Source organism: Pleurodeles waltl, chromosome 4_2, assembly GCF_031143425.1.
Source record: "Pleurodeles waltl isolate 20211129_DDA chromosome 4_2, aPleWal1.hap1.20221129, whole genome shotgun sequence".
Lineage (NCBI taxonomy): Eukaryota > Metazoa > Chordata > Amphibia > Caudata > Salamandridae > Pleurodeles > Pleurodeles waltl.
This window is the reverse complement of record NC_090443.1, coordinates 420632493-420649945: the sequence shown is the minus strand read 5'-3', so window position 1 is coordinate 420649945 and position 17453 is coordinate 420632493. Positions and strand designations below refer to the sequence as shown.

The 17453-nt window shown below is 45.8% G+C and overlaps 1 protein-coding gene across 3 annotated transcripts in view; it reads left to right on the top strand.

The window, feature by feature from the left end:
- MCOLN1 (mucolipin TRP cation channel 1) overlaps window positions 1-17453 on the top strand; it is a 108403-nt gene that overhangs the window by 1486 nt on the left and 89464 nt on the right. Inside the window, exon 1 of one of the 3 annotated variants that reach the window (XM_069231663.1) lies at window positions 16403-16468. The exons of the other annotated variants lie outside the window; for them this stretch is intronic. The gene's annotated coding sequence lies outside the window, so the exon portion shown is untranslated. Of the gene's footprint in view, window positions 1-16402; window positions 16469-17453 lie in introns of those variants that run through there. 3 annotated transcript variants of the gene reach the window in all.

Below are 17453 nucleotides of genomic sequence, written 5' to 3'. Positions count from 1 at the left end.
AATGTTTTGTGGTTCAGATCATAAAAATTGAATAGGCCGGAGTCCCTTGCTTCCAGTACTGACTCAGTGTGTGTGTAGGGGCAGTCCCTGGATTCGAGTGATTATTCATTGGGTGTCCCCAGATTCTAGTAATGCTTAAACTGGAGTCAACATAAGTTAGAAGCTTAAGAAGCACTGGTGTAGGGAGAGTGAACTGGAAAAAAGACCAGAAATGTACGCATTGATATTTTTTAAAGAAAGAGGGGAAAATTTAGGCTATAAATATGGACTTGAACCCCTGCTGTTTTGTGGCCTTGAGTGACCCTGTCGTCCTGGGATATACCGGTCATTAATCAGCCATGCACGGAACCTGAACACCGAAATTAGCCACACCAAGCTTGCCTTCACTTCAAGGAAAGTGCTATGCTATTGTATACATTCAGCACTCCGTCCGTCATCCCTTTATATTGCTTTTGTATAAAGAAGGCACATTCCTGAGGGTGGAGCTGTGGATTGTCACCACACCAGATTTTTGCAATGAGTTGTCATTTTAAGAGAGCATTGTCTTGCAAGAGTTGCAAAACGTCATTCGTCTGTGTTCGCAGTTGGAATCAAAACAAGTCTGTGTAATCGCTCTGTTTAGGCATAGCATAACACACACACACACACACACACACATATATACACACACACCAACTGAAAGAACAAAGATTACAGGGACGTTATAGTTAGATTCAGAATGTACTCATGGAAACCATGGAAATGCAGTTATTTCAAGTAACTATAACTCGTGCCCTTGCCGTGCACAGTTTTCTTGTCAATTATTTTAATGCAAATGTTGCAGTGATAATTTCAAAGATGCCATAGAAGGTGTCAGCAGTGATGTAATATGTGGAGTAATTAGCTTTGCATGGCAAAGGCACAAGTTATAGTTACCTTAGGGAGTGAGTTATAGTTACTCAAAATAACTTACTATAACTGCTGAATTTCTTTGGTTTGGTACAGGTACATTCAAAACCTAATTATAACCTCCATGTAACTTTTGTTTTTTCAGTGAATTTTCATTGCTTTTTAACTTAAAGTAATTTTAATTACTATATGTTTATCCAACCACCTTAGGACGTGCGATGCAGGGATTGTCTGCATGGGCTGCAACCAAACCCGTATAACCATCCAAGGCCGAACTGAGCACAGCCTTTGGCCATACGGAGCGGGGGTTGGCTGCAGGGCCTGTCTCTGTCAGTGGATCTGTGAGTATGTGCATGAGTGTCCTAGTGGGTCTGAAAGTGGTGTATGAGTCTTGAGTGGTGTGTGAGTGGGCACATGAGTCTCTAAGTGCCCTTATGATTGTATGAATTAGTGTATGGATGAGTCTGAATGTTCTTGTTTTTAACCTTTTTTTTTTTTTTTTTTTTTTTTTTTGGTTATTTGCGAATATTCACAAATATTGTGCCTGGTGAAGAAAAATCATTTTAAACCTATAATTTGACCTTCAAACACCCTTGAGGTCAGGGTACCTCCACCCTGAACCCTTATGCTACTTTTCATTTTGTTTTTCAGGCCTGGGGAGCATGTCCAGGGACCTTAAAATGGCGGCTGCAACTTTCTGTTCAGGTTGAGGCCTGCCAATTACAGTACTTCAATCCTCTTGTGCATTTGTGAATCCGGTGCAAATTATTTGCGACCCTAGATATACAAATTTGGATTTTCCTTAATTTCTCATAAATTACTAAATGGAATGACACCAAAAAGTGTAATCTGTGTACTAAAACTTACCTTTCTGCCAAAATTGGTGTAATGCAGTTCAGTGGTTTGGGCTGTAATCATGATCAAAACTCCTATGGGAAACACATGTTTTTTTGACACCCCCCACCCCTTTTTCCTCAGACCTCGCTGGATGGATCACCCCAACACTTTCCATTCGTAACAAAAATCACTGGTGCACATTTTTTGTACATCTACCTGAATATTTGTCAAAAGGCACGGGCATGAAAAAAAACAAAACACTTTTTCTATGGAAACATGGTCCTAACTATAACTACCTACTGGTGACCACCAGTTGGTGATTTATTTATTTATTTATTTATTTATATATATATATATATATATATATATATATATATATATATATATCTATCTATCTATCAGTGCCTAGTGGCTTGATTTCCTATAAGAGCTCTTGCTCCAATATGTTAGTAGTACTGCTATTATTTGTGCTTGTCAGTGCTGCTGTTCTGTAACTTTCTTACATTGTGCTCTGTAACACATTGTGAAGTAGTATACTATCCTGTCCTTGTCACTGCTCCCTTGATTTCTGTGACCATTTGTTGGCAGATCCATTGCCTCGGCTCTTGGGATTTCTGTAACTCTTAGTTAAGAGTTGTTCTCTAATCACTCTTGGCATTTCAGCTAGTGGATGGCAGTACTACTGTGCCACCTACAATTCTGTTGTATGTGTCCTGATTTGTATAACTCTTGATTAGCATTATTGCAATTGTGACACATTCTCAAAACTGTTGTAATGTCTCTGGTAAGTACTACCTCTTTCCTATAAATCTTTTACAACACTCACGATTTCTGAATCCCTTAGGTGGCTGCATGACTTTCCTTTTGTTCTCTGGCATATCTTGTGATTCAGTGGTAGGTTGGCAGCAAACCTTCATTGTACAGTTTTATGAGGTCTCATGAGTCTGTAAACCTTGGTTGTGATTAGTCATTCTTTCAAGTTCTCAAAGTTCTTGCAATTTCTTTAACACTGTAGTTGTCAGCATTGTTATCCTGCAGCCTCATATTTTTTGAGTTTTCTGTAACCTTTTAGCTAGCACTAATTTCATGTTGTTCTTTAACATTTATTGGTAGATTTGCTGTCCAGTCAGTTTCTTGCACTTCTTGGCAGGCAGCAAAGATCTCATGTCCCTGGATTTTCTTTTCTGCTTTCCATGCATATTACAGTAGCTGTCTTCTGTATTTAATGTAATATAGATAACTTGTAATGCTCTTGTCAGTTTCATTTTTTTCTATATTTGGCTGCTGCTTTCTTCTTGAGTTCTCATCTCTTTTTTTTTTATTTCTGTAGCACGTTGGTTAGAATTCTTTTTAATCTGCCGCCTTCCAGATCACACAATGTCTGTTGGACTTGGTTGGTGGTACTGCTATCCATTGAAGTTCTTGTGGCTTTTCATTTCTGTATTTTACGTAAGGTAGCATTATGTTGTTGTCCCTTTTCAGCTCAAAGTGATTTCTTTATTTGTTAGGTAGTGTTCCTATCTTGTTGAGTTCTTGCTAGCCGTGTGATTTTTGCCACATTGGGCTAAAAGTTTTGTTATCCTGCTGTCTCTCTGACATTTGAAGTTCTATGACACTTGGTTTGTACTAATAGTAGTCACAATGTGTATGAAGGTGAATGTTTCAATTCTATTGGAAAATGCATTCTAAAATGACTCCCATACAACAGATAGGGCCTAAAAACAGCATTTGTGATCTTACCTTGCGGCATGATTCATAAGTAGATGAATATCATGGATGCATTGTCATACTTGCATTGTTGGCAATCACTGGTGATTTAGCACACGTCTATATCATAATGGGATGGGCAGCAAGAATATATTATGATTTGTTGCAATACAATTGGGTGCACAGTGCCTAATAGTGATGCATGTAATGCTGTCTAGGATATGAACCCTTAAGCACCACATGTACAAATCTAAGTAGCTGTGCACCTTACAAAAGAGAAATAAGCTTCTGTTTTAGCAGCAAACTGACTTAGTGATTGAATAACACTTGAGCATATATGTCCTTTTCAAAATCTCAGGGGCTGAACAGCCAAGTTTTTTTTTTATGAGCCTAATATGGCACTCTATCAAAACGTATTATTAAAAAATATATGCCCCTTAACCCACTGTGGTATAGGCCGTGTGGTTGTGGCACCAAGAGTCTGTGTGCAGTATTTTGGACCATATTGGTGGGTACTAAAACATTCAGCAGTGTAGGGAATGATGTGAGTACTGCACCCTCCAGACGATACCCCATCCTTTTGCTGGTTCTTTACAAAAACCTAGAGTAGGTAGGGTTGTCCCGTTCCATAAGGTTTCAGAACACTGGGCAACACCAAAAAATGGCTGCAGGGAATGTGGTAAGCAGCAGCAGCAGCAAGTGTAAGAGTGTATTTTTTCCTTTTGTTGCAAAGGAAACTGCTGGTATGATTTGATCTGAGACATCAGACACAGTAATGGAAGTTTTTGATTTCTGACCATCTTAAATTTGTTACCCAGAGGTGTTCTAGATGCTGGTGGACTTTCCAGTTGTCCTATTTAGTTTCTCTCTTCTCCTTCAGAACCATGATCCTTCCGGGGATGCTCAATTTGGCAGAGTTTGTCAGACTCATTGAAAGTTTGTTGAACTCCTGGAGCAATCAGAGTGTGCAAGTCTGCATGGTCAGCCTCATCACGCTAGTGTTAGGAATCAAACTCTGGTCTTTTTACGGCAGCTATATCCGTTCTTGCAAACCTTTTCTTAAGCTGTGTAGACACTTCATGAAGGTCATGTAGGACCCTCACAAGTCTGCAATATCTCTGATTCACAGTCATAACGCAGGTCAGTCTTTTGACAAACACAGGTTAAGCTGCAGATTACTTCAGGAATTAGGATGAGTAGGCCTCTCTTATCTAAATATTTTTCTCTCGGGATGTGATTTTGAAAATCTCGGCCTGGTAACCCTGGTTCAGCATTTAGCTTACCGCCTTTCATTGTTTTGTGATTTGTACAGTAGACGGTTCCACAAGTTCCCTCATTAATACTTGAAGGGCAAAGCATGGCTACAAGATTTTCTTATTGTTGCAGTTTGTGTTTTTTCATCCTCTTTCTACACACGCTTGGATATGAAGTTGCACCAAGAAAGGGAAGGAACTGGCTTTCCTGTCTCTATTTATAAGTCCTTAGTTAGTGCACACTTGTTATGTTACTAGTTAGTTCTTCTGCCACAGTAGTTTCATGTGTTCTTTTGTCTTTATCTGAATGTTTTAATTTTGGCTGCTATTAGGAAAAAAAAGTAGCAAGACCGTGATATATAATGGTAACATTAGTGTCTTTATTAAAATTAGGACTTTGCTACATTAACAACTTGGAAAATCCCGACTTTCTTTCATGTTCCAGTTATGGTGTTCTCTTGCCCTATGATTAGTCTAAGCTAATTATAAACATAACTATCTCTACCATTGAAAATCGAAAATCCATACATACATCATACATTCATCTGGGTGTTGTACCTAATCCAATAGATTCCAATTTTTTGCTTGCTTTTTAGATATTTCAGTTTATATATCCTGTATGATTGTTCTCACTAGTGTGTGAAAGAAATAGTTTTACTGTGTTACTTTATATTTACCCTGTGACATATTGCAGGAGTTGTAACTTTTCTATGCTATTGAGATTGGTTTGAAGATAGGCTTTTTGGACTCTTACTTTGTTCAATTCATGTTTTCACATCCATATCTTTGTTACAAAAAACATAACTGTTGCATGTTATTTAAGCAGTGGGGCTCTGGAGCAGCAGTTTTTAACATGCCTTCTGTAGACCACATTGAATCGCTACTGGAAGCTGAGGACACCAGTTTAAGTGCTAGTTATGGTTTGAACCTCTAAAAAGAATACAGAAAAAGTAAACATCAAACAAATTATGAAATATTTAACTCCCAAGAACTTCAGTAAAAAAAATTGTAATTTTGGAGGGAAGGTTGAAGCTTTTCTAAATTGTTTTCTTTTTAGAAGAAGGAGCTGTATACTAAACTCTAACAATAAAACAGCTTTTTTTCTTCCAGTATATGCTCTTTTTATCAACAAATGCCAGTGCTTTAACTGAGATTACCTATTGTCTGTTCTAGATTCTGTTTGTTGCACTTGCTCTACCACCATGAATCAAGCTAAGGATACCAGCTTATTTTTGTGGCCTTCAATTTCATTTTGCTTTTGTATGCATATTTTATTAATTGGCTAATATTATTTCATTTAGTGAACAGTCGAGTCTCTACAGGAGATAAGTACCAGGGAACCCAAGTTAAGAACCTCTGCTCTAGAGAATTCAGACATTTCAATGAATATACTTTCCTTTGTAAAAGTTTTCTTTTGATGTTACCCTCCTGTCATGGTTGATACATTTGTTTATCATGTATTTGACTTCTCATTTTTCAGGTTTGGTTATTATATTGGAACCAATTCTTGGCCAAATTTGATATGAGGTTTTTATAGCAGATGATTGATTTATGCTGTCCAGTCAATTTTTGAACTTTCTTTTGACTTGTCCAATGATGATTTTGGAAGATGGGTATTTTACCAGATAGTTTATAGATTCTCTATTGCAATTTGCTTCATTGTTAATGGGGATATGCTCATCTGTCTCTAGATGATATGCATATGGTTCTTTCATTGTACCGGGGCAAGTTACATAATTGAAGCATGGGATGTGTGACAAGTATTGATGTGCTTGCTGCACATGGTTTTTATGTTGTGTCCACCTCTGTGAATCTGTCTCACAAGTTTGACTTTCTAGTGTAAACAAATAATGGTTAGTTGTTTGTAAATGTGTTTCAGGATTGTTTTCCCTATTTTCAATTTGTTTTCATTTTTTTATGATCTATATTGTGCTGTTTATGGAAGGATACAATTAACTTTATCTTGTTTTTTTTTTCTTCTGATTTTAATGCTTGCTTACAGGCTATTTTAGTTATTCTTTCCTGAATATCTGGTAGGATTTATGGAGTATTTCCACCCTGTCTAAATTTATACAACATTTCATTTTTACATTGCTGAAACAATGTTGTTCTGAAATAATTCATAGCATGTGTTGAAGTTGGTTGTATGGTTGATACCTATTTTGTGGTCAACCTGGTGTGAACATTTTTGGGTGATATAAATGTATTTCTTTTTTCATATATCTATATAAATTTGATGCTTTTATAGGCATATTGTACTATATAAAATGTACCTCTAGTTTTCAAATTGTGACTGTCAATTTAATTGAGTAGTGTGCTTCTTTTAGTAAGTTGGAAAAATCAGATAATTGTTCTTGTATGCCTTTACATATTCCCGGCATGTCATCTATACAACACCACAACTGTTCTAGCATAGGTTTCAGGCGTGGGTTTGTAATATGTGATATTCTTCTAAGTAATTAATGCATATGGATATTTTGAGGTGGTGTTACTGCACAGTGCTGTCCCAATTGTTTGTAACTAAGCCCTTACCACTAAAAGCGTTTTAATTATTAAAAAGGTTTTTTTGTAAGGACAATGCAAGGTGGTTTGGAGTTTTAATTTCCAGGTGTTCTTGAAGTAGGCATGCAGTAGCTTGTATGTCCTCGTTGTTTGGAACTGACCCATATGTTTGTCATCAAAACTTCATTGCTGCTGATTAAAATTGCTGCCAACTTATTGATTACGAATTTAAAGATCTTTTTTAGGTCTAATCTTATCCAAGACGTTTTAACTTCAGTAAAAGTACAGCACCTTTCGCTGCTTAAGAAAGTGAAACAATTTCTAGAAATAGACTTCAGAACTGCTATTGTAGTCCTCATACTCTGGATCTGCTTCTGGAATGCTGTGGCACCTTGCTCCATGACTCCCCAGACTCCACACTTGCGGCCCTTAAGGACATCCTGTTTGCTGCAGCATGTCTCATCCGAAGTCTGAAGAAGCATGATCCCATCTTCGCATTGCTGATGTAACTCCGCTGGTTCCCATTGCCTGCCCACATCCTCTTCAAAACTAGCTGCGTCATTTACAAATCCTTCGTGACCAGCACCCCCTGCTTATCTTGCAGAAAATCTCCCCATCTCTGGTGGTTCTCTGCGCACTTGCAGTCAGGACACCATCATACTGCATACTATGAAGTGTAGAAAAGAAACAAGGCAGCAGACATTTTCCATCTATTCAGGATCTGGAACAGCATCCCCATAATCCATTAGGACTTCTCCATTGTTGCTTCAATTTAAGAATGAGTTTAAGACTCACTCTTTTTAAGAACATTATATCACAGTGTATTAACCATCCACAGTCGCACTTTTTGTCCTATTACTTGTTCACTTTATGCTGTCTTTAACCTTGTATAGTGCTCGGCTGTCTTTTCGATAGGTGTGCATTATATTATAGAAATACCATATACCTACATAATAATAAACTTGGTTATGGGGGATTTCAGGCAGCCCTTTTCATCCGATTCTCTGTTCTGTCATTCGAATTTTTGAACCATCTATTAGAGCATTCAGATTCGGGAAATGGTCAACCCACTTCAGCCATTTGCATGCCTCACTGTGAGTGACTGCATCCTCCTCATGCACAACGTGCACTTATGCAGAAAAAGTACTTCCATTTAGTGCCAGCGATTACTGGTCTATTATGTACTTTTCCAAATCACTCGTCCATATCCTATTTTAAGGTCTGGCATTCATTAAGACATTTTGCTTTTTATTGAATTATTATAAATATGCTTATGAATTATGAATATGCTTAGTTATAAATAGTTTCACACATTCCTCTTCATCAATTGGTCTTTTGATCTGTCAGACAGACCCATTTCTCTTTCTCTACTGCAGGATTCACCTTAGAGCAGAGTGTCATCCCACGTCATTCATTGCAGAACTTCATCGTGACTGCATTCTGTTCTTGCACAGGGTGCACATCTGTGTTTAAAAAATAAAATAAAAGAAATAGTCCCTTATTTGCTTTAGAGATCACTGTGACAATGGGTGCTTTCTCATAAAGAAACTTTCATCAGTCCAGCTGTACAACATGGCTAAAAATAAATAAAAAAATGACAAACACAATAGCTCTCCTGGAGGCAGGACCTATTGGCTTTGCCGTTGCTCTTGTGTTTTGTTTTTTATTTTTTTTAGGCGGTGCTATCTTTTTTATAGACTAACTCTTGAGTGCATTATATTCTTCCGGTCTCTGGTTGTAACTTATCTGTGGACTGGAGACAGCCTGGCAGTCCAGGCTATGACTTTCTGCTGGCATTTACCTGTAGTCTGTGTGGTTCTCTGGGCCTCCTAATTTATCTCTGGACACCAGAGGGCAGCCAGTAGCTGTGTCCATGCGCTTTGTAGGACATGCACAAGTTTTGAAAACTATATATAGTGCAGCTCGATGGGATAATAGCCCCGGGCCAAGTAGGCTTCTTGATATGTCACCTACCACATTGCATAAATACAGCAAGTCCAGGTTGGGAACTATGTGTTATGGGCACACTCTGTGCCTGGCTGTGGTAGGTGGCGAGGATCCTGGGGCTACACTGAGTTTGGGGACAGGCTTGTAGGCCTGGCTTTTTACAAACTGATGACTAGACCGCACACAGCTCAGTTTCAAGAAGGATAGCAGAAATACATGGATTCTATTACGTTTTCTATTTTGTATGAGCACTGCGACAAGAGTGTTGCGCCATTATTGCAATACCCCATAGAACCTCTTTTATTACATACAACATTTTACATTTAGAACAGAACACAAACCAGTGGTTTACCAATCAAGCACAAGAAGAATTGATGCAGCTTTTTACTGAGCTACCCAGACAATGCTAAATGTCAGCATGAAATGTCTCTTATTTTTCTCTCCTTTTGTGCAGCCCAAAGAACCTCATGCAAAAAATACAGCCTTTACATTCTAGACCATTTTATAAACCCCCAACCTGCCAGCGAGGCCCAAGATACAGACTAGCCTCGGCGGTCTGGAAGGCTTTCACGGCCTTATTACATTACGGATAGGCGTTCCAGTGCAAACGCTGCATAGCGCTGCTACCCCCAGCCCTTTGGTTGCATACTCCTGGTGTTTGATCACAATCTTATACATGCAACATAATAAAATGCCAGGACAATGTTTGTGGGTATAATATGTCGCAAGTTTATTGATTACACAGGTAGGGTTATCTTACGGGCGATCCAGGTGTCGGAGATGAGTTTATGAATATGGCCGACACCCATCCTGAGAAAGCTAGAGCTGTCCCTTGTGGTGCTCTCTGCACCTGCGTACTCCGCATCTTACAGCTCGTTCCTTTCTCGTGGTTTACCACTTTGATATTTTAGTCATGCTCCTGACAAGTCAGAGCGAGACCCCGGCCAGTCTCCACAGTTGCTCAGGATTCCAACTGCCCCCCTTTGCGGGGTTGAGGAGCGCCGTCACATCATCCCGGGCCCCGCCGTAAAGGCTCCCAGTGGCCCGAGGAATAGCCTTTGCTCCAGGAATCACCATCTGGAGGCCTTTTAGTCACCCTTAAAGCTTTAGGATCGCCCTGTAACTCCGCTTTGCGACGACTTTTACGTTTCCTGTAAAGAAAGTAATGTTAAGCCTACTCTCCCTTTCTGCCCTTAAACCCTTCTATATCCCTTTGTTGTCGGGGTGGGTGGGAGGGCTTGCGCGTAGTTCAGCCAAAGAGGCCCCAGCCCAGTCCAGTTGCCCCTTAAGAGGCCTTGTGGCCTCACTCCGCCTCCATCACACCTTTGGGGGCCATAAACTCGAGGTGGCCCACCCTCCCAGTACGGAGGCCCCTCGGGCTCGTCTCTACCAGGCGGGGGAGCGACGCTAGGATGCTGTCCGCCTTAAAGACGCCCTACGTGCGTCGCGGCCATCCACATAGCGCTGCAACCCCCAGCCCTTTGGTTGCATACTCCTGGTGTTTGATCACAATCTTATACATGCAACATAATAAAATGCCAGGACAATGTTTGTGGGTATAATATGTCGCAAGTTTATTGATTACACAGGTAGGGTTATCTTACGGGCGATCCAGGTGTCGGAGATGAGTTTATGAATATGGCCGACACCCATCCTGAGAAAGCTAGAGCTGTCCCTTGTGGTGCTCTCTGCACCTGCGTACTCCGCATCTTACAGCTCGTTCCTTTCTCGTGGTTTACCACTTTGATATTTTAGTCATGCTCCTGACAAGTCAGAGCGAGACCCCGGCCAGTCTCCACAGTTGCTCAGGATTCCAACTGCCCCCCTTTGCGGGGTTGAGGAGCGCCGTCACATCATCCCGGGCCCCGCCGTAAAGGCTCCCAGTGGCCCGAGGAATAGCCTTTGCTCCAGGAATCACCATCTGGAGGCCTTTTAGTCACCCTTAAAGCTTTAGGATCGCCCTGTAACTCCGCCACGCCTCGGGGATCGCATCTCGTGATACCCGAGGCCCCCCCACCTGTGCTCCTTCCTTCCCAGCTAATTGCAGCCGGCTGTCTCGAGAGCGTCTCTAATGCTCATTAGGAACATATCCGTGCCCGTGTCAGACAGGTGTACCCCGTCTGCCGCAAAGTTACTGCTCAAGCGTCTACACAGCAGGGTATGTCTAATGAACCCATAACCGTGCTGCTTCGCAAATTTCTCTAGTGACTTGTTGATTCTCCGCCTTGACATTTCAAGTGCGACCGGAGACCTGGCCCCCTGCCACACCCCCCTTGGGAGAATCTCCGACCATATTTCTTCCCCGCCCTCCATCAGGGTGGCCATTCTGGCCAGGCCATGCGTCATGGCCTGCAACAGCGGGCCCCTCCCCCAAGTCGTTAGGTCATTTCCGCCCAGGTGAATTACAAGAATGTCCGGTTTTGGCCCATTCTCCCCCACCAGCTGGCGAACTCTAGGTTCTAGCATGGACCAACTCATTCCCGGGGTTCCCCTCCAAGTGAATTTGGTGTTGCTGAAACTGCGCGTCCAGCCACTCTCCCTGGCCCGGTGTTCTGCTCTGTCCACCAGAGAGTGACCCATCACCCATACTGTCTTAGCCCCTAGATGGACAAGAAAGTAAACATTACCACACACTTTATTGACATCGTAGATCGCATACATTCCGCTCACAGCGTTCACATTATATATAACTTGTTTCCAACCCTTTAGCGTTCCCCAGAGCGTATGTACAGCTTGTATCTATCGGACTGCCACCTCCCGATCCGCTTAATAGCATCCGCATGCAAACCCTCTTTGAAAGCCGTGGTGGCAGCCCCGATTCTAAAGGAGTGCGTTGACCATTTAAGCCCCTGGTACCCGGCCTTTGCGATTGCTCCCTTCAAGATCCTTCTAAATTGAAACTGAGTTAACGGCTGGCCATCCAGGTGAAGCAATAAATACCCAGGTAGCGAGGGGCGGCATGCTATGTACCTCCTGAGAAGTTCGATCGGGCAGTATCTGGTGTCCCCCAGTACCCGCAAACGAACCACTACACCTTTCCCTTTCTGGTCCGCCTTAGAGCGACGAACCTTGATTTCCACCATGTCCAGACCCATCTTGATATCACCCAAATTCAATGCCCTGTTGGACGTGTCGCTCTTTGACCCAGCCACTAACTCTGAGGTCCTGAAGGCTCCAAAGAAGGCTAGGGAAAATGTGACCCCGAATAAGAGCTCCTCATACTGCGAGCTACAAATGGCTGTGAGTGCCCCCACCAACTTCTTGAGCATGTTAATGTCGATGGGCGCCCTCTGGTCGGGTGTCCTCTCCTCCTGTCTAGCCCATCCCTTCAGTGCCGCCCTCAATGGGAAACCCGCGGTCGGGTCCCCCTCTCCCCTCAATTTCGAGAAGTGGGCGATAGCCGCCACGTGCCTGGAGACCCATGCGTGCGATTTCCCATTGTCCTTTGCCCATAGTACGAAACGCTGCACCCTTGTCGCCAGGGGGTCCCCAGCCTCCCCAGCCTGCGTTACTGCCGTGAACCTGTTGAAACATGCCTTGTACTTGGCACGGGTCGCGGGGGCCAGTGATAACTCTCCTAGCGCCCCTATCCTTTGCTCCACTGTACCAAGTGCCACCACTCCGCCTTGAACGGTGTCATCTCTGCCATCGCCTGAGGGCATGCCGCCCTGAATTTCGCCCACTGAAAACGAGAAAGAGCATCAGCGGCCACATTCTTGACCCCTTGCACATGCCGCGCGCGAAACTCCACATTCCTCAACAGGCAACCCCTGACTAGTTCCCTCAACAATCCTAACAATACTGGGCAGTTCCCGGATTGGCAGTTGATGGCCTGGACCACTGCCATGTTGTCGGACCAGAATGTAATCCTCCTGTTGGCCAACACCTGTGGCCACAGGTAGATGGAGAGGACAATTGGGAACATTTCCAGCACAGTAATGTTCTTTGTGAGTCCATGCCTTGCCCATGCATTCGGCCATTTCGCCGCACACCACTGCCGGTCTAGTATGACCCCAAATCCCTCCCTTCCTGAAGCATCGGTGGCGAGCTGGAGCTGCTGACTGGTGCACCATGCGGTGCGCCACAATAAGGCACCGTTGAATTCCTCCAAAAATGACATCCACATGCGCAGGTCTTCCTTCAGCCCAGCCCCGAGACGCACCATGTGTCGGGGTTTTCTCACGTTTGCTGTCGCCCTTGCTAAACGCCTGGCAAATATTCTGCCCGCTGGTATGATCCTCCCTGCAAAGTTGAGCCTGCCTAGGAGGCTCTGAATCGTGGCCAACGTTGCCTTGTCCCTGCTCAGGACCAGCTGGATGTCGGCCCGCAGCGCCGCAACCTTGTCCTTCGGCAACCGGCACAAACCCGCGGTTGAATCAATTTCAATGCCCAGGAAAGTCAAGCAGTCTGTTGGCCCCTGAGTCTTACCCGGGGCCAATGGTACCCCCAACGTCTGGCTGAGGTGCTCAAATGCACTGAGGGTTGCCTTGCATTCGCCAGAACCCGCTCTTCCAATAAAGAGGAAGTCGTCAAGGTAGTGCAGTGAACTCCCCGGGGGTGTCCCCTCCCTCAGTGCCCATTCCAAAAAACAGGCAAAGGTCTCGAACAAAGCACAAGACACTGCGCAACCCATGGGCATGCACTTGTCATAGAAGTATTGGCCAGCCCACTGCATCCCTAGGAGGTGAAAGCTGCTTGGGTGGACCGGGAGGAGGCGGAAAGCAGACTCGATGTCCGCCTTTGCCATGAGCGCACCTAAGCCCGCTGCGCGAACCAAGTCGACGGCCTCGTCAAATGATGCATAGCAAACTGAGCATGTGCCCTCCTCCAGGTAGTCGTTTACTGAAGACCCTTTGGGGAAAGAGAGATGGTGGATCAACCTATATTTGCCCTGCTCCTTCTTTGGCACGATCCCCAGCGGTGACACAATAAAATTCGGAAGGGGGGGGTGGATGAAGGGACCCGCCACCCTCCCCAATTGGCACTCTTTCTCCAGCTTCTCCCGCACTACTCCCTGAGCCTCAATGGCAGAGCGCAAGTTATTTGCTCCCCGCGAGAGCGAGGGGCCATCGTATGGGATCCTAAAGCCCTCACTAAAACCATTAAACAGCAGCTCGCGCTCAGTGGCCCTTGGGTAATCCTTAAGGATCGAGGCCAATGCGTTAAAATCTATGGGAGATGGCGCTAGTGTAGTGTGGTGTGACTGAGGATGGTTAGGGCTGCTTGGCACCCCCATAGGTGCCCATTGCCTTATCGGTCTTACTCCCGTTGGTGCATTCGGTTGCAGGGTGCCAACCGGCGCACTTGGAGCAGGTGTGAGTGAATTTGCACGCAGGACCCCAAGAGCATGCCCCGGCATTGTATGGCCTGCATGAGTTGTTGCTGGACCTATACTGGTACCCCCCTCTCCCCCTCTGCGGGGGCTTCCCTCGAAAGGGGGACCTAAGCTGTTGCTTAAAGTAGAACGGCTCGCTTGTTTGTGTCTAGGGAAACGGGTTTCGCTGGTTGTTGTTCTGCAGCCATTGCCCATATACTGCACCCAGAGCTCAATCTCGCGGCAGTCCCATGCCATCTCGGGTGCCTGTTCCATTTTTTGCCTGAATTCCCTGTCATAACACAGCCACCCTGTACCCCCATTACGGGTATATTCTTCGTATATGACTCTGTTGTATTTGCATAGAGCTGGTCCCTGCTCCGGGAACTTCTCCATGATCACTGTGGACAACATGGCGAATGCCTCAAGCCAATTGTCCATTGATTCCTCAGGCTTGACCTTCCTCTTCCATTTATGCTTCTCAACCTCTTTGCTGGGCACGGTTATGTCTGCACCCTCTTTCGCAAAGGTGAGCAGGGAGAAAATATCAATAAATTCCCTGTTCCATATTCTTTCTCTAGCTTCTAGTGGGACCCTCCAAGCCAGGGATGACCTCCCGGACAACAGGGGGGGATCGGGCCTCACCACAGTCCCTTTGTCGCTTGTACCTGCTAGCGTGTCTGACGCCGACCCCCCCAGATTTTTTGTCTCCTGCCCCGTGACCAGGCCCTGACTCTTTGGAGGATAGCTCTCGCCCTGGCCCCAAACCTGTCCTGCGCATGCACTCCCGCTACCCGCGCACTGTTCGTTCATGCCCCCGCCTGCCAGCGCCTTCGCTGAGGCCATGAAGTTGTGCATCGCATCCATCATCTTACCCAGCCCGACCTGCAACCCCTGCCCCGCAGGTCCTGGCGCGGGAGCGCAGCACCCATTGTCTGCAGGCTGGCCAGATTGCCCCTGGTCCCTTTGTAGGTTCTCCCTAGTGGTCGAAGCCCCGGCCGTGAGGGGCGCCCCACTGGCCACAGGCCCCCCTTGCTCCATACTGTCAATGTTCCTTCTCAGTCCACTGTCCTCCAGCGGGGTTGCTGAGACCTCTGGCAAAACGTTCTCCGTTCCGACCTTTTTGGCCGGTTTGAGCTTGTTCCCCGCCGTAGCCCTTGGTGGCCGCTTCCGTCTGGACGGTGCTGTAACACTTTCTACGCTCCGTAGACAAAGGCCTGAGTCTGTGGGCTGCACCTCGTCCGTGTTGGCCGCGGCGTTGTCCTCCGACTGCTGCTGGGCACCCTGCACCGCCACCATCTTCTTTACCCAATCCAGCCCTTTCGCTTGCCCCAAGGCCATGAATTTCGCCCAGACCTCGGCCTCTTCCTGGTTCACATCGGGGGAAAAAAGCGCCGGCGACCCTTCGACTTCCATCGCAGTAATGTGGTTGTGGGTTACTGATTCCAGCCTGCAATTGATATAATACACTTCATTATCTTGCACTTTATGTCGCCGCCCTTGCGACTCTCTCGCTCGCCCTGTCATTCTTCTCCTATACTTTATAAGCTCTGTCCCCCCATGGAAAACACGATTAGCCCGCTGCCAGGACCTGCTCTGTGCCTGTCTCGGGGGGGGGGGGGGGGGGGGAGTCACCGACCCACGCGTCTTCCCCTCTGCACCGTCTATTGGTCTCCCCCCCCCCCCCCTCTTTTATCCCAAAATTTTTTTTTTTTTTTTGTATCATTCATAAACCAATATTTGCTTTACTCCTTTTTATTTTATATATATATATATATTTTTTTTTTTGTTTTTTTTTTTTACATAGCCCTATGATACTACTACTGGATGCACTCTCTCCTAATGTCACCCCACCTACCCCTGCGTCATACCGACTTAACCCTGTTATGGGTTGCAACCTAATCCCATTTTTTTTGTTTTTTTTTTTAGGGCAGTGGCTGGAATCGTGTTTACGTGCTGTCTTCTGTGCCAAAGCTTCCTTGCGTTCAGGACCCTAGCGTCTACTCCCTGATAATTAATTGTACTTATTTTTCCATTTATTCTTATTTTTTTTTTTTTTTTTTTTTTAATTCAGATTGGGCACGCGCATGTCCCAGCCGCGGCCAAATGGCCAAACGGCATCCTCGCCGCGCCCAGCGCGCATTCGCAGAGCCAAATGGCTCATGCAGTCTGGGCCTCGGGCACACGCGGCACACAACTTCCGCGTGTGCTGTGCTCTGCCGCACCGCGTCGGATGGAAAGCGGCCGAGCTCCGCCCATCCTCGCGCGCATTTGCCGAGCCAAATGGCTCGTGCAGTCAGGGCCTCTAGCACACGCGGCACACAACTTCCGCGTGTGCCGCGCTCTAGTCTTTTTTTTTTTTTTTTTTTTTTTTTTGTCGCGCGCATGCGCGGCGCGACGGAGTCGGCCGCCCTGGCCATGCCCCAAGTCCCCGAGCCCCGCTTCCAGCAGGGTGGGGGGCACGGCGCCCTGCAGCCGCTGTGCCCCCCCTAGCCATGGGTCCCTGCCTCGTGTGCCCGGTGACGTGCCCCCACTGCCTGCTCCCTTCCTGGAGCTGGCTCGGAGAGCCCGATCGCAGCCCCCACGCCCCGGATGACGGTAAGGTTTATTAAATCGTGTCGCGAGGGCGGAGGGGGGGAGTGGTTGCGCGAACTAGGGAAGTGGAGTTACGTTTTTTTTTTTTTTTTTTGGGCAGCATGTTCTACATGGCCTCTATCGGCGGGAGATCCCCTCTAGGCCCTGCGGCGCGCGCTGCCTCCGGAACCCCTCGCAGTGGTTCCCTACTCCCCCCCACCCCCCTACCAGAATTCTATGGCCCCCCCCCAGCAATCGCCAAAGACCCACTTGGTCGCAGCGTTCCTTCACCCCCCTCCCCCCCCCCCCCCCAGCATCTCCCGACTCACCTTAGCGCTGCTGCTGCCGTCCTCTGGTCACTCCTCGTCCCGCTTGTCTCCAGGTCGCCTCCTCCGCTCTCACGCCGCTCCTGCGACCCCTTGCGCGTAGTT